The sequence below is a fragment of the Heloderma suspectum genome, chromosome 1, assembly GCF_057233095.1.
Source record: "Heloderma suspectum isolate Gila_16-S chromosome 1, 16-S_ref, whole genome shotgun sequence".
In the NCBI taxonomy this organism is placed as follows: Eukaryota; Metazoa; Chordata; class Lepidosauria; order Squamata; family Helodermatidae; genus Heloderma; species Heloderma suspectum.
In genome coordinates, this window is record NC_139458.1 from 94615922 (window position 1) to 94636426 (window position 20505).

General features: G+C 44.6%; 1 long non-coding RNA gene across 5 annotated transcripts in view; it reads right to left on the reverse strand.

Annotated features, from left to right (window-relative positions):
• Positions 1–1756: 1756 nt before the first annotated feature.
• The window catches only part of LOC146357586 (uncharacterized), a 96678-nt gene continuing 77929 nt past the window's right edge, over positions 1757–20505 (reverse strand). For 2 of the 5 annotated variants that reach the window (XR_014790447.1, XR_014790449.1), the window contains exon 5: positions 1757–9660. This is a non-coding gene — a long non-coding RNA (uncharacterized LOC146357586). Of the gene's footprint in view, positions 9661–17751; positions 17900–20505 lie in introns of all 5 variants that reach the window. The other 3 variants (XR_014790451.1, XR_014790452.1, XR_014790450.1) reach the window with 3 other exon arrangements.

Consider the following 20505-nt stretch of genomic DNA (forward strand, 5'->3'; position numbering starts at 1 on the left):
CCGAAACTTCGGGGGGCCGAGTGCCAACGCATTCGGTCCTCCAAAGGTTGTTTGGGGAGAAATTCTCCGCCCCCCCCCCGGGATGGGACTTACCTTTCACGAATGTCCCTCCCAGCGGCGGGTCCCGGCGGCGGTTTGGCAGGTCTTTGTCAGGGGCAGGGGCGGCAGCTGGTCTTTTGACCGGCTGCCGCCGCCGCCATTACAAGAAAAGTTAAAAAAAAAAAAAAACGCCCCTGTGATAGGCTACGTAACGATTAACGTAGCCTATCACGGCTAGATTTGCAAAGTCAGCCGTGACAGGCTACATTAATCGTCACGTAGCCTATCATGGGTGACTTAAAAAAAAAAGCGTGTACGGCTAATGGCGGCCCCCATAGGGAGCCGCCATTCGCGTTCCTTATTTGGTCCCTGTAGTCTACGTAAAGATTTACGTAGACTACGGCGAAAATAAGGACAACGGAAATAGCGTTGCCCTTATTTTCGCCGTAGTCTACGTAAATCTTTACGTAGACTACAGGGACCAAATAAGGAACACGAATGGCGGCTCCCTATGGGGGCTGCCATTTGCGTACGCGCTTTTTTTTTTTTTTTTTTTCAAAGTCACCCGTGATAGGCTACGTGACGATTAACGTAGCCTATCACGGCTGACTTTGCAGATTTTTTGTTTTTTTTTCTTTTGAAGTTCGCGGCCGGGGAGACAGGGTGCCTCTCCCCGGCCTGAATTTCGGCCGGGCGAGGAGGGAAGCCTCCCCCCCCCGGCCTGAACTTTGGGGGGAGCAGCTAAGTGCCTCCCCCCCACCGCGAAGCAAGCTGCGAGACCAGGTAAGTGACTTTCGTGCATCCCTAGAAAACAACAGAATGAAATTTAACAGGGATAAATGCCAAGTTCTGCACCTAGGAAAAAGAAACCAAATGCATAGTTACAAGATGGGGTATGCTTGGCTCAACAACACTACAAGCGAGAAGGATCTTGGAATCGTTGTAGATCACAAGCTGCATATGAGTCAACAATGTGATGTGGCTAGGGATGGCGGAGAATTTCTCCCCGAAACTTCGGGGGGCCGAGCGCCAACGTGTTTGGCCCCCCGAACAACTTTTGGGGAGAAATCCTCCGCACACACCCCCGCCCCCCGCACACCCCCCGGGAAGGGACTTACCTTTACCGAATGTCTCTCCCGGTGGCTGGTCCGGCCGGCGGTTCGGCGGGTGTTCGAGCGAGGCGGGAGCGGCAGCCAGTCTTTCGACTGGCTGCCGCCCCCGCCATTCCAATGAAAGAAAAAAAAAAAACTTCCCCTGATAGGCTACGTGACGATTCACGTAGCCTATCACGGCTAGATTTGCAAAGTCAGCCGTGATAGGCTACGTGAATCGTCACGTAGCCTATCACAGGTGACTTAAAAAAAAAAAAGAGTGTACGGATAATGGCGGCCCCCATAGGGAGCCGCCATTCCCGTTCCTTATTTGGTCGCTGTAGTCTACGTAAATGTTTACGTAGACTACGGTGAAAATAAGGGCAACGCTATTTGCGTTGCCCTCATTTTCGCCGTAGTCTACGTAAACATTTACGTAGACTACAGCAACTAAATAAGGAACGCGAATGGCGGCTCCCTATGGGGGCCGCCATTCGCATACACGCTTTTTTTTTTTAAGTCACCCGTGATAGGCTACGTGACGATTCACGTAGCCTATCATGGCTGACTTTGCAAATCTAGCCGTGATAGGCTACGTGAATCGTCACGTAGCCTATCAGGGGAAGTTTTGTGTTTTTTTTTTTACTTTCGCGTTCGCGGCCGGGCGAGGCGAGGCGCCTCCTCCCCTGCCTGAATTTCGGCCGGGCGAGGCAGGAAGCCTCCCCCCCCGGCCTGAATTTTGGCCGGGTGAGGCGGGAAGCCTCCCCCCCCCCGGCCTGAACTTCACGGGGGGAGCAGCGAAGCGCCTCCCCCCCACCGCGAACGGCCTTCGACGACAGGTAAGTGACTTTCGACCACCCCTAGATGTGGCAGCAAAAAAGGCCAATGCTCTTTGGGGCTGCATTCATAGAAGCATAATTTCCAAATCATGTGAAGTACTAGTTGCCCTCTACTCAGCACTGGTTAGGCCTCATTTTGAGTACTATGTCCAGTTCCGGGCACCGCACTTTAAAAAGGATGCAGACAAACTGGAGAGAGTTCGGAGGAGAGCAACGAAGATGATCAGGGGAGTGGAAACAAAGCCCTATGAGGAGCGACTGAAAGAACTGGGCATGTTTAGCCTTGAGAAGAGAAGACTGAGGGGAGATATGATAGCACTCTTCAAGTACTTGAAAGGTTGTCATGAGAAGAAGGCCAGGATCTCTTCTCAATCATCCCAGAGTGCAGGACACAGAATAATGGGCTCAAGTTACAGGAAGCCAGATTTCAGCTGAATATCAGGAGAAACCTCCTGACTGTTAGAGCAATACAACAATGAAACCAATTACCTAGGGAGGTAGTGGGCTCTCTCACACTGGAGGCATTCAAGACGAGGCTGGACAGCCATCTGTCAGGGATGCCTTGACTTAGATTCCTGCACTGAGCAGGGGTTGGATTCATATGGTCTTATAGGCCCCTTCCAACCCTACTATTCTATGATTCTATGGTTCTATGACTACAACTCCCATAATTCTGTGCAGCACATTTGGAGGTTGGGGAAGGTTGGAATAGACAATCCTGAGCTAGATGGACAATTAGTCTTGACGTAGTATAAGGCAGCTACCTATGTACTGTTCTTGGTTGTTATTTTTGCATTGATATTTTCGTGTTCTTATGTCTTATGGCCAAACAGATCAAAATCACTCACTAGAATACATGAAGTTGCCCTTTCAGCAATTGTTCTGTTGAAGTGCCCACCCTGAGATGTTCTTTTCTGTAAATGTTGAAGTCTGAATCAGATCCCCCGTCAGTAGCCATGGATGTAGACAAAACACACTCGAGTGGTGGGTTAAGAACAGACTTTACTTGAGATATAACAAGCTTACATCTAGAGGTGAGTTGGCTGAGGTCAGCCTCATGGTCAGCATCCCTTGCAGGGGGAAGTAGGAAGAAAGAAAAAGGAGAGTAGGGGGAGAAGACAAGGAAAAGGCAATTCGATCTCCCGGAGATCCCCTCCCACCTGACTCAGGTACATATTAACCCTTCAAGTTCAGGTTAAGTGACTCATGGCTAGGGATGTACGAACCCCACTCACCGGTCCGGTTCAGGACATCCGCGGAGGCGGGGGAGGCAATCTGTTCCTCCCCCCGGAATCCTCCGCAGCAAGTCCGTGGAGCCGCCGGCTGGGCCGGTCTACAGCCTGACTTCCGTCCACTGCCAGGCTGCTATCTTTTCGTGATAGGCTACATAAATATTTATGTAGCCTATCATGGCAAAAGCAGGGACGCAAATGGTGTCCGCTACGCCGGACGCCATTTGCATCCGCAGCCCAGCAGTGGACAGCTGCGGACTGAAGAGGATGGACCCAGACCCAGCTGGCGGCAGGTAGGGTCCGTCCCGACAGAACTTCGTGGGGTGGCAGGGGGGAGTAGTCTGTTCCGCCATGGACTCCAGTGGGCCGGATTCTAAAGAATTCTGCCATGGATTCCAGGGGACCGGATTTCTAAACAATCCGGCCTCATTGGAGTCCATGGCGGATTTCTCCGCCATCCCTACTCATGGCCCAAGTACCTCCAACAAATGTGACATCCCCAAGCATCGCTGGTTTCACTTGTGGGCTAAGTCATTAGATAATTCTCTATCCCATTTGAGATCTTGCTCCAGACATTATTGGGAAAGATAATTCACTCTCATATTGAAAGAAGATAAAAACCAATAGAGTTAAAGATAAGTACAATTGCTTGCAGGGCAAAACATTTTGTATTTTGTTAAAACAAACTTATCAGCGTCCGTTTCTTATGTTAGAGACACTTATAAGTGTGCTAGAAAATTTTCTTCCAACCTAAGAATGGGTTTACCCTCTCCACTCTGACAGCCTGTTTACAATTTCTTCCAGTCCAGCATTTTAGAGAATTTCTCTGGTTTATTTATTTGTTTGTTTATTAACAGTCCTATGCATGTCTATTCAGAAGTAAGCCCCACTGAGTTCAATGGCCCTTACTCCCTGGTAAGTGGTATAGAATAGGATTGCAGCCTTAAAGATTCTGCTTCCGTGGTGGGTTACAGAAACAAGATAGTGATAAAATAGAAAATTATGATAAAATACAAAAATATGATTGAACAGTACCTGAGTAATATGTTCTGAATTGCCGGCCCCTGATACTGCACCAGTTAGACAAACAATCTTCAAAGGTAGCCCCAAACAGAGCATGTTGCAATACTCTAATCTGGATATGACTGAAGTTGTGTGACAAATACAAACAATATGTAATAGCCTATATATGATCTCTTCAAGAGATAACCTTTGAGGTATTAATTATAAAGAAACATTTAACATATATTGAAACAGATAGGGTTGTATCTAAACTAAGTTAGTCTCACTTTCATCACATTGAAATCAAAGGGTAAAGTCAGTCAACATGACTAACTGGTCCCATTGATTTCAATAGGACTTAAGTGTGACAGAGGGCACAATCCTATTGGGATAGGTGGCCGCCTCTGAACTTGGAGGCGACCACCTATCCAATGCAGGGCAGGAAAAGCGCGGAGAGGATCATCCCCTCTGTGCTTCAGCCACCCTGCATTTACGGCTCGACAGCTGATTTCGGCTGTCTAGTCATGGGATCCCGGAGCACGGGAAGTGGCAGCCAGACGACACGTAGGATGTGTTGTGCCAGCATTACCGACTTCCCCACCCTGACACGCCCCCAGGAACGCCCCATTTTCGTTACTCCGGGCTCCTCTTATGAGCGCGGAGCGTGGGGCTGATCCACGCTGCCTACAAGGCAGAGCAGGATGGGGTGGAGATCGATTCTCAGGGAACTGAACTTGGAGCATGGGCTCCGAGGTCACTGCCTGGGAACCGACCTATCCTATGGCTGTTTAGCCACTGACTAGCAGCCATACAACAACAACAACAACAACAACAAGCAGCCATAGGATTGTGCCTTAATTTACTTTGCATTCCACCCATAAAGTTATTCACTCTGTCCAATAAAATCCTCCCATAGAACCACTTTCTAGTAACTGTTTTTTGTTTTTTTTTTCTCCAAAAAGACCCCTCTCTTATCTCCTACCCTGGAAAATTTCAGCTCAAGACCAACATCTTTCATCAGCCTCTTCAGGCTTTCAGGTTCAAACTTAATCAGTTGACAGCCAAATTTCCTCAGCTCCACATCACGTTGTTAGTCTAGGGAAACACTGCAGCGGATTCCCATCAGCTACATTTGAATAGCTGGACAGTTAAAATGTGTGGGAACCGTTCAGCCTCCAATGATGCCAGATAGATAGATAGATAGATAGATAGAATATTAAATAGATTTATATCCTGCTGTCCATTTTTTAAAATATCTCAAAGTAGTTTACAAGCAGATTAAAAATATGAAAATGCATTATGATATGCATTAACATAAAATTTAAATACATAATTGCTAAAACATTTATATAAAATATTAATAAAAACATTAAAACCAATTAAAACCACTACAATACATAATTACAAATAGACAGACTGGGCAGCACACTCACTCAGGGAAGGCCTTGGTAAAGAAATAGGTCTTATATAAAGTGCTTATTAATTCACAGTGCATGAATATTTAGAGACCAATTTTACAAGGATTTTTTCTCCTTGATCTACCCCTACAATTTAACTTGAGACCTTTGAAAACTGGACCAACTTGGATACCCTGTCTGTATTGGGTAGAAATTGGGAGGGAATGTAAAACTACATTTTTCCTGAGTGTCAACTGATGTGTACACAAAGATCCTACAGGTCATGATGTACCAGGTCATAGGCAGATTTTGTTGTAATTTATAGCTTGGAATAGTCATTTGATCAAGATTCAATCAGCTGTGCCTTTGGGCTGGGATTGGGGAAACAAGGTTCAGGAGCCAAGAAATGTGTGTCAGAGACAGAAGCCAGGTCTGAATCAACCATGGCCTATGATGGAGCATGCACCAAGTAATGCCAACAGTGAGATGAAACCAAATAATCCATCCAAAGGCAGTGGCAAGAAGGAGAGAGATGCATGAATAGGCAAGGAAAGAAAGGTGAACATTAAAGAAGGGACTGTGAAGGTTTGAGACCTACAGAGGCAAGGAAAAGAAAAAGGTCAGGCCTAGAGGCTCGGAGTTTTTTGTTGGAGGGTGTATCCCTGAGAGGAGTAGTTTCACTTCCCTGGTTAAGGTTTAGTTTCATTTCACAAGTTAAGTTTCATTTCTTCAGGTTTGAAACAGTACTTTTGGTTTTGAGGGAAGAAGGTATATAAAGAGAGTGAGAGAGCCAGTAAGAGCAAAGTTGGGGAGACCAGAGCCTGAAGAGGAAGAAGCAACCTGGAGAAGTCTAAGTACAGTTAGGGTAAAGGAACTTGCATTTTGCAACTTATATTTTCTCTTAATGCCTTTGGTATCACTCAGCTCTATTGTGTAAACACCTTTAGTTGTGATTTGCTTGCTTTAATTTACCAGTAAACTGTTGTGGTTAAACCCTGTGTCTATAGTGTCAATCACCCCACATCTACAGCCTATACCCCATATTATTGGAAAAGGGAAGGTAAAAGAAGGAAGGTGGGACTCTTAAGGAGGCAAGAAATCCTTAAAGAGTTGCTCAGGGGGTTCAGATTGTAAGGGGAACCCTGACGGGGACTCATAAGGTCCTTTGCCTTTTGTAAGTTTTATTTAGCAGCCCTGTCTTGCAGACCCAGATTCAAACTTAGTTAACACAATTATGTTTGCATGTCACACTAAACCATGGTTTAGCATGATATGCACAAGCAGGAATGAGCAGGAATGCTTCAGGCCTATGTGGTGGTGTTCAGAAGCTTCTGCTTCTACTTACCCACAGCTTTCCATGTCATCTGAACTGGGAACTCTGGTTAACATTTAGTTTTTGTTTAAAACTAACTATAGTTGATGTTAACTATAGTTTGTCACTCCAGACAAGACAATCAGCTATGGCTAAGGGTGACCTGTTTCAATGCAGGCAAGGGCCTTGGGCAAGGTGTAGGTAGTCCTAGGAGGAGCAGCAAGAGCGCAACCAGTTCAGTCCAAAGTCATACACTGAAGTTCCAAGGACGGTTTGCAAGCACACAGGCAGAGATGAGGTCAAGGCAGTGCAGGGGTCAGTTCTAGGGATGGCGGAGAATTCCGACATGGGTTTCAGTGGCGGAATGGCCTGCCACCCCCCACCCCACCCCACCCCCCCGCAGATTCTTCCCGGGATGAAGCTTACCTGGGGCGGATGTTCCAGACGGCAGCGGCTCCGCCGGCGGCTGGTCTTTTGACTGGGTGCTGCGGCCGGCATTTGCATCCTGGTCTTTGCTGTGATAGGCTACATAAGTATTTACGTAGCCTATCACACAAGCCAAGCAAAAAAAAAATGGCGTGCGCAAATGGCGGCGGCTACGGCGGCCACCATTTGTGTTCCCTATTTTTCGCCATTTTGGCCTATGTAAATATTTATGTAAGCTATTATGGTGGGGGGAAAAGGAATGCAAATAGAGCCCACTACGCTATTTGCGTTCCCCTTTTTTTCTCCGTAATAGACTACGTAAATATTTACGTAGGCTAAAACGGTGAAAAATAGGGAACGCAAATGGCGGCCGCCATAGCAGCCACCATTTGTGTATGCTGTTTGTTTTTGGGGGGGGTTGCCGTGATAGGCTATGTAAATACTTACGTAGCCTATCACGGCATCCTGGATGGACGCAAATGGCGGCCGCTATGGCGGCCGCCATTTGAGTCGGTAGCAGCCTGTCCACGGCCAGAACTCCGGCTGTGGACAGCCGTCGCTGGCTGCTCCACGGAGCAGCCGCAAAGCAGATTCCAGGGGGGAGGACCGGATCGCCTCCCCCCCCATCGAGGATTCCGGGGGGAGGGACGGAGCGCCTCCCCCCCCACCGTGAAAAATTCCGCCAAAAGGTAAGTGAGTTTCGTACATCCCTAGTCAGTTCACCAGCATCTGTTTGAGCGAGCATCCAGGCCAGTCGGGGGGGGGGGTGTCTGAAAATATTATCCAGATGCATTGCCAAGGTCTAGGAGCTTATCCAGTCAGGTATCTTGAAAGCAAAGCCAAGGTTAAGGTGCTGTTGTTTGCAGCAAAAAACTGGCATCGGCGAGGCTGAATTTATAGCTGGTCGTTAATCAGCACAGCTGGCTAATTAGGTCAGCATGTTGCTTTTAAGGGAGGCCCCCACACTCTGACTTCCATTTGTTCTTTTGCTGGAGGTGGCTGATTCTACACCGTTCAGAGGGATGGATCTCCTCAGAGTCTCCTTCCAGCATTTGGGGAACTTCAGGAACTGCTCGAGAGGGGCCTGGTTGCTCCTGCAATGTTTCCAGAGGAGGACTATCAGCTGAGGCCTCCTGTTCCTCGCTGAGCTCTGGCTGGGGCCCATTGTGCTGGCTGTCCCCCTCCTTTTCTTCCTCAGATGAATCCTCCTCCAGGTAGGGCATGACAAAGGGAAAGGGAAAGCAAAAGCTTCCAAACTGCTTCTCCTGGCTGTGTGAGAGGAAGAGAGGGGAAAGAGGAGCACAAAAGCCTGCTGCTCATTGCAGTATGTTCCTGCTCATGCATGTCATGTTAAAACCATAGTTTAGTATGGCATGAAACCATGTTGCATTCAGATGTAACACCAAACCATGGTTTGGCATTTTGTGAAAGAGCAGCAGGAAAGCTATATCTCAAGCGCTCCCTCCTCCATCTCTTTGTTGACCCTGCCTTTACACAGTGATTTCCTAAAGGCTGTCCAGTTTCTCAGCAAACCATAGTTTGCCACTACATGTAAACAGAGTGAACCAAGGTTTGTTCCTGGTTTGAGGGCTAACTATGGTTTGAGCAAACTACACTTTATCATGTTCACATGCAATGGTAAACTTTGGTTTGCTGAGAAACAGGAAGCCTTTTAGGAAATTGTGGCATGAGAGGTAGGAGAGAGGGGGAGAAGAATGAGGGAGTGTGCAAGACCAAGAGCCTCTCTACACCAGCCTAAAATCCTGCATTTAAAACGGGGCTTTCTGCTTCCATTTTAAATGCAGGATCACATCTGACTCCCTTTACACCCGCTTCCTTTCCCCATTCCTTCTCCACGTATCTGAGTCTTCCATTATCTTTCACTGATCTCACTCCTCTTCTTCCCGCTTTCACTCTTTTCACGGAGGAAACTGAAGTGGAACACAACAGGGTATTTGATAGCTCATTATCTGCAATCTATTTAAAAACAGAACAAAGGGCATTTAGTGCAGGAGATGCCCTGGGGGGTCACGGCAGGGTCACAGCGTCATGTAAAGAGCCCACATACTTCCGTGAAGGAGCCATCTCGATCGCAGGATAAAAGCTCTGTGGGAAGGAGCCGCAGGGCCCGCCACTGCTCATTTTCATGCAACCATTGACACACAGTGGACTTTGGATAATCTGTCCAAGCTTCAGTTCTTTATCTCTCAAGAAGGCATACATACTGAATTTTTAGCCCACACCATCATATGTTGCAACCTCTTTCTGGAATATGTGTAGGCACCTTCAGAAAAGCTCTGTGAACACCTTTGCTGCCAAAACCTGGAGTGGATAACAATAAAATTAACAGGGATTATCCAATTCCTTTGAAATATTCTATTGAGATAAAATAGCACAACACAAGATAAAATTCAAAGAAAATAAAAATGCAAAAATAAAATTCAGAGCATTAAAAATATAATTCCGTGGTGATATATTTCTGGGTACCAGATGCTGAGAGGAAACCATTTGGAATGTCTACTGCCTTTATGCCTGCTCATGAAATTTCATAGTTCTACATGGTTCTGGGTTTCTGAACAGATACTTCCAATAGATGAGGTAGCTGAAGATTTTTAAAAAACTTTATTTCTTTCCAAAAGTGAGGCCTGACAGCCTGCTGAAAAGTCCTCTACCTTCTAGCATGTTTACTACTGAGTAAACATGCATAGAAGTGCCCTGACAGTGGGTCTTAGATCCAGCAAAGCAGAATTTATATTATGTTCATCTGCTTTGTAATCCAAATCTCTTCAAATTCAAGTTTAACCTGGACTCACCCTCCTCCCAAAGATTCATGCAAACAAAGAATGCTGAGGATCAGACTTTGGTGACTATCCAAGTGGATAGAGTTACATCTCTTTGGACAGTCACTGTTTGCTCTTTTGCATGTTACACAGCTGCTGTTTCTAGCATGCAAAAAAGTCCTCTGTTTTCCTTGATGTGCACCCTGGATATCTAAAGTATATACTAGGAATGGGTGAGAATTTAATTTCAGTTTAGTTTTGATCAGAATTTACCAAAATTTGCAAAGTTCACCATATTCAGGACAAAAAGAACTTGAGATTTATTTTTATTTTTTTTAATTGAATGTGGGAGAAATGGAAATGGACAGATTCATCCATCCAGGCCCAGGGCTTTGAGTGCTTCGCTCTTAAGGGTCTGGATTCGAATCCCTGTGTAGTCATCCATGTTAGTGCTGAGTTGGGGTTGCCACCTCTTTTTTTCTTGCAGTCTCTCCAGCTTTAGCAGCTACAGTACATGGCAGGCAGGTACAACATGCTGGGAATAGCTGCTTCTCCATGCTGGGAATAGCTGGATCTATTGAATTGGTGCAGATGGATGAGAATTTTGTTTCAGTTCATTTTTTTTATCAGAATTTAGCAAAATTCACAAAGTTCTTCATATTCAGGAGAAAAAGAACTTAAAATTAAAAAAATCTGAATGTGGAAGAAAGCAAAACTGACAGATTTGCCCATCCCACACAGTATTGTTATAAAGGTCAAATATTGACCCATTCATGAAGGCTGCTGTGAGGAAGGATTCCAGCTTTTATGATATACGATGATAGGTTTATAAAGCTCTAAATTTGCTAGAGGAATATTAAATAAAGCCTCCACTGCTTGGGCAGCTCAGTGCTATGCCACATAAAGGCATGTGGATGAGTAACTGGAATACTGTATGCATGAGTGATACTTCAAGAGTTTGTGCTACACCCACTCAAAAAGACTTAAGTAGTTTTCATAGGAGAAATCATTAACTAGATGGGGGGGGGCTGTTTCCACCAGCGATTTACTCCGAGCTGGCTGTGTGTTGAGGTCATTAGGGATAGATGACATCATGGCCATCCAGCAGCCACCTCGGAACTTCTCAAGGAAACAAACGGATTTCCTGAGACTGGTTAAAGTTTGATTCTTTTCCTTAAGTTGGGTTCTCCCCAGTATTGTTGCTATGTGCCCCAACCCCTGCATTTACCTCGGGTATGCTAGCCCTGCCCAGGGGTGTGCCTTTCACCGTGACCCCAGTGAAAGGGTGTTTCCTCCCATTTTGCTGAATGAGACTTGCCCTCTCAGTGACCACAGAACTTACAGAGAACCCCCCAATTGACAAGGCACAGCACAATCTTGAGGCTCTGATTCTCCTTTGTTTGGTTTATGGCCTTAGGAAGAAACTTCAACCCTTCATTATAGAGATCCTGCAGGTTAAAATGGAGGCTGGTTTCCGTCTTTGTGTTTACTGCTCTCTTTCCCGCAACAAACCCATTAGTGTCTCCTCAGAAGTAACTCCTCTTGTGATCAATGAGGCTTGCCCTCTGAATGCTCACAGAATTTACAGAGATCCGCCTCAATTGGCATGCCACAGTTTAAACTTCAAATTCCCTAAGTGTGTAAAGCGCAGTCTCAAGGCTCCGATTCTCCTTGGTTTGGTTGATTGCATTAGGAAGAAACTACTTCCACCCTTCGTTATAGAGATCCTGCAGGTTAAAATGGGGGCTGGTTTCCCATCTTTGTGTTCTCCCCCTCCTTTCCCAGCACAAGCATATGTGTGTCTACTCAGAAGTAAGTCCCATTGTGCTCAGTGAGGCTTGCTCCTGAAATGCAGATGCATCTGGACTTTCAGGGGAAAGGAGAAATGGGGGGGAGAAGGGGATAGCCTCTCTTAGTGGTCGAGCAGCCCCTGCCAGTCAGATGACGTTCACTCCAACCCCGACCAGGAAGTATGTTCTGTGAAGCAATTTTTATTGCTGTGGAGAATCTGCTTGTGGAACCCTGCTCACAGTAAAACTGATTCCTTTTTTTAAAAAATCCAGTACTCCTCCATTAGTTTCTCCTTCTGTTGTCATGGAAACAGGGCCCTGGTCTGTGTACAACAGAACATGAACCTTTTCATTGGGTTGGATGCAGATTTAGTCATACTTGGAGTAGCCCCATTGAAATCAAACTCTAAGTATGACTAAATCTGGATCTAACCCATTATATTTTTTGTCTTTGCAGTTCTTGCTATCACAAATTAAAAGAATGATTTCACTTTTGCTTGTCTTTTCCTTTTGTTCACCCCGTTCCGTCAAGTATGTTATGGGGAAATCTAGAAACATTAAATAATCTCAATTTGCCCAGGTACAACATCTGGAAGCTTAGGGTAGTATGTCATTAGGTAGTAACTGACAGTAATGCCATGGTGGATTGTCCTAGAGCCAACTACTGACTGAGGGCTTCTGGAAATGCTTAGTCATATCCCCAGATCAGTTATGACAGCCATTTTGTCTTCAACATTGATTTTTTATCATTCCTATCATTGCTTGGACATATATCATGACTTGTAATATGCATAGACTTTGAATGGATGGATGCACACAGATAGATGCAAATCATTGTCCAAATGTAGGATGAAAATTTAGAGTGCAATCCTATGCACATTTAGACAGAAAAAAGTCTTACAACTCCCATGCTGGCTGGGGAATGATTGGAGTTGTAGGCCTTTTTTCTGTCTAAACGTGCATAGGATTGTGCTCTTACTGTGATATTCTAATTAGAAGAAGATTGTATTTTTGCAGCTATGCTTTTCTCACATATACTTCATGAATTGTTTGTAACCACATGTTATGTGGTTACACTCCTCCACATCTGCGAATGTCACATGACACATCAATTAAAAGGAGAGACATGTGTTAAAAGGAAAAAGAACAACAACTGGGTTAGGGGTTTTTTGTTTTTTTGTTTTTACTAGTTTTATGTTGTTTTCTACACATCTCCATAATTAATGTGACTTTCAGTCAAATCCTATGTGTGTTTACTCAGAAGAAAGTTCATTGAGGCTTATTCCTTAGCAAGTGTGTTTAGGATTGCAGTTTTAGTCATGTGAGCCCATCCTTAAAAGGAAATATTTCTGTACACAGAGTCTAGTAAAGCTCTGGAATTTGCTGCCACAAGAGGTTATCGCAAAGACAAATAAGGCAGTGACTCTTAAAGACAGGACCAGCATAAACAATAACCTTTGCGGTTATGCAACCTGTGCTAATGATATAGGTAATCAAATGTCACTCTTCATAGCTTCAGTTGATCGCCTGAGGCAGGGTGAGAAGAGGGTTTTTTTGGGGGGGGGGTTGCCCCATGAACAGCATTTCATAAAAGTCTAGGTGCCTTCCTGGGAGTTTCCCATCCTCAAAAGCCTCAGGGATACTGTGTTAGGGTCACCTATGGCCAAAAATGGACCAACTCTTTCTATAGATGATTGCAAATAATTCTAGGGATATGAACTGTGCTTTATATTTATTTAGTACAAACTCTCAAAGAACCTATTCAGTCAGTCTGTTAAGTCCATATATGGCAGAAAAGTATTATTGCAAATGTACAGGAAATTACATCACAAATCAATACATGAGGTTCCATTCAGTTCAATGGGATTTACCCCTAGGTAAGTGTGGATAGAATTGCAGCTTAGCAGCACAATACTATGCATGTCTACTCAAATGTATGCCACATTGAGTTCAGTAGATATACGCGGGTGTAGGATTGCAGCATAACTGTGCAATCCAGTGCATGTTTACTTAGTCCCTAGGAAGCATGTTTAAGAATGCAGCCTTTGTGACTTAAACATGGTCATACAAGGAGCTCGTACGAGGCAGCATCAAGAATAAAATTCATAGCCAGGATTCAAACAATTGTGAAACTAGTTCCATGAGCATAAGAGGGCTTTAGATTTTTCTCAAATAGCACCCCCAGGGATGCTTGCGATGCTGTTTTTGAAAAGGGCTCAACTAGCTTAGTTAAATATGTGGTGTGCAGCTGACAAAAAAGGGTTCTTTAATTTTCTCTTCTGAGAAAACAAGTGGCATAAGGGAAGAATTTAAGCTCAGAGCCTGCACTTTTATAATCGGCAGAGATCTCCACTTTCCCCTTGCCCTGGTCATCCTAGTACTGCTGCCGAGACAGACTGTACAGTCCACGACCACTAGCTAAAGCAAAACAGAAAATACGACAAGTGTGCTCTCTGTGTGTTATATAATGGCCCGCACACTTAGAAATGGCCAATGCGGCTCTTCCTATACGGAAACAGACAAATAAGGCAGGCTTCCCCAACCTGGTGCCCTCCGTATATTTTGGACTACAGCTCTTGGCATTCCTGACCATTGGCCATGCTGGCTGGGTCTGATGGGAGACAAAGTCCAAAACAACTGGAGGTCACCAGGTTGGGGAAGCTGAAATGAGGTATGCTTTTTGTTGAGAAAGACAGAGAAACAGAGAGAGAAGATGGCAGAAGAAATAGCCAGTGTTGTCAGAACTGGATGCAAGCTGCTTCTGTACCTTGCCTTGAGTTGCATCTTGCTATGAACAGGATTATTGCATTACAGACCTATTTTGTTATGGACCTATTTGGCCTTTGGACATAGTGTCATGGGTCTGTACTAAACCATGGCGAGGGACATGTGAGATATACAAACACCTGGTAATGTGGGCTGTGGGTTTGAACCACCTGCCAGCATCTCTTGGTACTCTATCCTGAACTTCATTTGCCAGTATAAAATATGGCTCAAAACTTTAAAAGCCAACCACTTCTCTCTGTCCTACAATAGATGGCTGACATCTCAACTGTCTTGTGGGTTATATACATGTTAGACTGTGCACAGGATGACTGTAATTATCATTTGATAACATAAAGCTGAAAAATTTCTGTCATCCCATGAGCATTGCTCCTCTTGATTACGGATAATTTTCTTTAGTCAAATGGGGCTGCGACCCAATAAAAGGAGCTGAGTACAAGGAAATGTATTTGTCATGCATTGGTTAGCATATAACATGACAGCTATCATGGAATGTGTGTGAGACAGCTGGTGCTAATTTCCTGGATATTCAGGAGGAAGTCATTTAATATTTCCATTGCCTGGTTCTGTATGGGTGTTTTTTAAAGGCCAATCATTCCCTTTATTCAATGTGTTGGTATGTTATCTGGCAACTTTAATTAATTACAGAAGAGCCTCTACAGAAGGTAAAAAACCTGTGGCCCTCCAGATCTTGTTGGACTACAACTTCCATCATCGGGGTTGGACTCAACCTAATTTGGAGGACCCCAGGTTCCCCACCAAAGAGATCAGATTTGTCTTAGAGATAAAGGAGTGCATCAAACTGTAAAGACTAGGCTGCCTCAGATTGCCACAGCCAAGAGTATCTTTACACCATAAAATGAGTGCTACGCAGTGTAGTGGCTATGAGACTGAGCTGTGGATCAGGAAGTTCCTGATTCAAAATGTCATCTCTTGCCATGAACTCGGTAGGTTGCCTTAGGCAAACTACTATCTTCCAGCCTCACGATAACAATACTACCACATGGGATAATGACATTTAAGGAATTAATCATGTTCATGCTGATGGCAGCTCACAGGGTAATAGGTAAAAGTTGGGAAACTACAAAGCTTTTAACATTGAAGTCTTGATACATGGAGCTGTGGCAGATACCCATGGCAGAAAAATGGCTGTTATCAACTTAAGGGGTTTATATATACATATACATATACATGTATAGGATATACATGTATACATATACATATGTATACATATACATGTATACATATACATGTATAGGGGTTTATATATACATATACATATACATGTATAGGATATATATCCTATACATGTTTAGACAGAAAAAAGGCCTACAACTCCCAGCATGCCCCACCCAGCCATGGAGCTGAGGCATGCTGGCTGGGGCATGCTGGGAGCTGTAGGCCTTTTTTTCTAAAATTGCTTAGGATTGTGCCTTAAGTTAGCTAAAGGCAATGTTAAAATCTGATTTTTGTGCAATACGGTATGGTTTTATTTCTTATACGAACTAGGGACATAGGCAGCAACATCTTTCAAAGCCTTTCCTCAAATTATGCAAAAGAGATTAAATATAATTGGCTATTAAGAAGAACCATGAAGAAAATCTCTGAGCAGCCAACTGATTTTACCCATATTTTTGCCTGTGAAGTAAAGGGAGTGGGGGAGAATATGTTAAGGGCGAAATCCTATGCATGTTTAGACAGAGAAAAGGCCTACGACCATGCTGGCTGGGGCATACTGGGAAATGTAGGCCTTTTCTTTGTCTAAACATGCATAGGATTGCAGCCTAAATGTACTACTCTCTAGCAACAACTAGATTTAAACCTGATGTAATGTTCTTATTTGTTTGTCTTTGTATCTGGGAAATTAATAAAATCTTTTTTAAAAAAGGGATAATAATGACCTTCATTAATGTACAGATTATTGAGAGAATGTATGTGAAGCACTCTGGGGGGATAAGCAGAAAGCCATGCCCACCCTGTGGGGGAAAACAAGCTTAAAACTGGCCAGCCATAGCTGCCAACCCTGACAACTACAACCAAAGAGGGAGAGATTTGAAGGGCAAACTAAATGTGGAAAACTGAATATTAGTTGAGAGAGGCCTCAGTTTAGATTGGGACCATGGCGCTCGGGGGGAGCAAGCTACCCAAGCAGGCTATTCCACAAGTGGGGCCTGCCACTGATTCTGTTCTTCAAGTGGTGCCCACCGCTTGCACAATGGACATTTAAGTCTTCCTTTGGAAGCTCCGAAACAAGCCAAAATGCTCAGTTTGGGGTCAGGACATTTCCCTCTTACCATTTACTCAATGAAAATCTCTCCACACGCAAAGCTGCTTCTTGCCCCATGTGGGAAAACTTGCAAGTTATCATATGGGTACCTCTAGGTTTCCTCCCACAAAGTAAATAACAGATTTGAGGGGAAGGTGATTTTCATCAGGGAAGTGGCATATTGAAAGGAGTTTTTTAAAAGCCTCCCAATGTGTTGTGGTCCTGATCCAAATTGTCCATTCCCCATGGCTGCTGTTCAATTATTTAAAAACACACACATACACAGGTGGTCTTATTGTGCGAACCCGGCAAGGGTGGCTTATGTGAGGGTTAAACAACTCTCACATAACCCATGGGCTGTTTTAGGGTTAGGCAAGGATTGTTTAACCCTCACATAAGCCATCCTCACTGGGTTTGCATGATACCATTTATTTATTTATTTATTCATTCATTCATTCATTCCATTTATATCCCGCCTTTTTTCCTCTTCCAAGGAACCCAAGGCAGCTTACAGTATCCTCCTCCTCTCCATTTTATCCTCACAACAACAACCCTGTGAGGTGGTTGGGCTGAGAGTCTGTGACTGGCCCAAAGTCACCCAGTGAGCTTCCATGACCGAGTGGGGACTAGAACCTGGATCTCCCAGCTCCCAGTCCAACACTCTCACCACTATACTACACTGGCTCTCACATAAGCCATGGTGGCTGCCCACCATGGTCTGAATATTCAAAAGGGTGACCAGCACACGCCATAATCCACCGTGGCTTAAATACACCATGGTAATTGTGCAAACCTGGTCACTAAGTCAGATCATTGGTCCATGTAACCCAGGATTGTTTCCACTGACTGGCAGCAGCTCTCCAGGGTTTCAGGCCGGCCTCTTTCCTAGCTGTACCCCTGAAGACGCCAGGGACTGAACCTTTGGACCTTCTGAATGCAAACTACAGTGAAGAACATAGGAGCAAAAAAGAAAAGAAAAGCATATAATAAAATTTGAGACTGACATTAAAATTAAAACTTAGGAGCAATAAACTATTGTACAGAATGGAACAGAACATATTGTCACACCATAAGGCTGAATTGCACACTGAAACATTATTCTCCACTTCCGTAATTCTGATCTACATTGCTTACCCTGCTGATCAAGGAGCTCACATGATGAAGCTAATTCAGAAAAACTGCTAAATTCTAAAAAAGCTAAATAGTTTGAACCTTGCAAGTTCTCAGATTTAGTCTGCTGAACTAGCTAGCAAATTACCAGGAGAGGTTGTAGAGGAGCTCAGTCTTAGGCCTCAAATCCACGGGGGGATTCCCATAAAATTTCTATGGATGCTAGGTCACGTTTATTAAAGAAAAGGTGTGTGTCTGTCTTGCTAAAATTGTCTTCCCTACCAAAACCCTTTAAGATTCAAAATGTGAAAAGCGCGCACGCGCACATGCACACACACACACAGTGACTATAATGGAAAAATGATTTTTTTTATTTTTTTTTATTTTATTTTTAACTAACTTTTTTCCATTTATTTGTCTTGTAACACACACTTCCACACCAGTGGGACTCTGCTTTTAACCTCTACTGAGTAGAGGAACAGGCACAGGCTAGTCTAGAACAATCACAAAGATAGACACAAAAAGGGAAAAGAGGCTATGGAAGGACAGGACTCTCCAGTGGTGGTGACCTGCAAAGTGTGTGCAATGTTTGTTTTCTTGCCTGAGAACAACATGGCCTACACCTGCAACAACTGCAAGTTGATCATGCTGCTGGAAGAAAAAGTAAGTGGACTGGAGCGGCGACTGTCGACCCTCCGGGGAATAAGAAAGCATGAAGAATTCTTGGACAGAATGGGGGAACTACAGCAGCAAAGGCAAGACCAGAAGCTTGAAGAGCAACCGCCCAGAGAGCTTCAGCTATTGGGCGGTATAGAAATGAAATAAATATAAATAAATAAATAAAACAGCAAGATGAGGCAGTGGGAAATGCTGAGGTGGAGAAAAATGGAGTAGAGGATACTCCTTGGAAAAGGGTGACAGTTAGGAGAAGAAGAACTAGACGCCACTCTGCACCAGTGGAAGCAGTGGAGCTGTGGAACCGATTCCAGGTATTTGCGGATGAGACTGGAGGACAGCCTGCAGAGGAAGAATCACAGGGGAACCTACATGAGAATGAGCAAGAGGCTGAAGGTCAGTCAAACAGAGGTGATGAAACCCAGGCCTACAACAACAAGAAGAGAAGAGTGGGAGTAGTGGGAGACTCCTTGCTGCGTGGGATTGAGACCCAAGTATGTCGTGAAGACCCGAAACTCGCCAGGTATGTTGTCTCCCGGGAGGACGAATTAGAGACGTGACTGAAAGGTTGCCTGCACTCATAAAGCCCACTGACAGGTATCCCTTTCTTCTCATCCATGTGGGAACAAATGATACTGCCAAGCGGAGCAACGAAGAAATCACGTCAGACTTTGAAGCTCTGGGAAGGAAACTCAAGAACTTTGAAGCCCAGATAGTTTTCTCATCCTTCCTTCCAGTAGTTAGAAGAGGGATAGAAAGGGAACAAAAAATACTCCGGGTGAATGACTGGCTATGAAGGTGGTGCCGACGAGAGAGATTTGGATTCTGGGACCACGGCCTATACTTCCTGGAAGATGGGCTGTTGGCAAGGGACGGGTGGCACCTCACAAAGGATGGGAAGAATGTGTTTGGCCACAGCATGAAGAACTTCATCAGGAGGGCTTTAAACTGAATCCTACGGGGAAGGGAGATGTAATGTTGGGGGTAACAATGGACGTAGGCGCATGCACTGCAACGGAGAGAACAGCTCTGATAGCGCCCAATAATAGTCTTCAGACACATGTAGGAAGAAAGCCAGACTATGAAGCACATGGTCTTCGATGTCTATATACTAATGCCCAGAGTATGGGAAACAAACAGAACGAACTTGAACTCTTAATACAGGAGGGAAATTATGACTTGATAGGTATAAGTGAGACTTGGTGGGATGACTGTCATGACTGGAATACAGCAATTGAAGGATATAACTTGTTCAAAAAGAACAGGAGGAACAGAAAGGGAGGTGGGGTTGCACTGTATGTGAAAAATACATATTTCTGCACAGAAATACAGGAGGAGGAGCTTGGTAGCCCCATCGAGAGCATCTGGATCAAAATAAATGGAGCATAGAATAAAAGGAACCTGGTGGTCGGAGTCTACTACTGGCCACCCAACCAAGGAGAAGACGAGGATGAAACTTTTGAAAAGCAAATAGCCAATGTTTTAAGGAAGCACGATGTAGTAGTAATGGGGGACTTCAGTTTCCCCGATATTTGTTGGGAGACAAATTCTGCAAAACATGGCCCCTCCAGGAAATTCCTGACTTGTGTGGCGGATAACTTCCTCCTACAGAAAGTAGAGGAAAGAACTAGAGGATCGGCTATCCTTGACTTGATCCTAACCAACAGAGATGACTTAGTGGATAAAGTAGCAGTTACAGGAACTCTAGGGGAAAGCGACCATGTTGCACTTGAGTTCTTGGTTCTAAGGGAAGCAAAAGCTG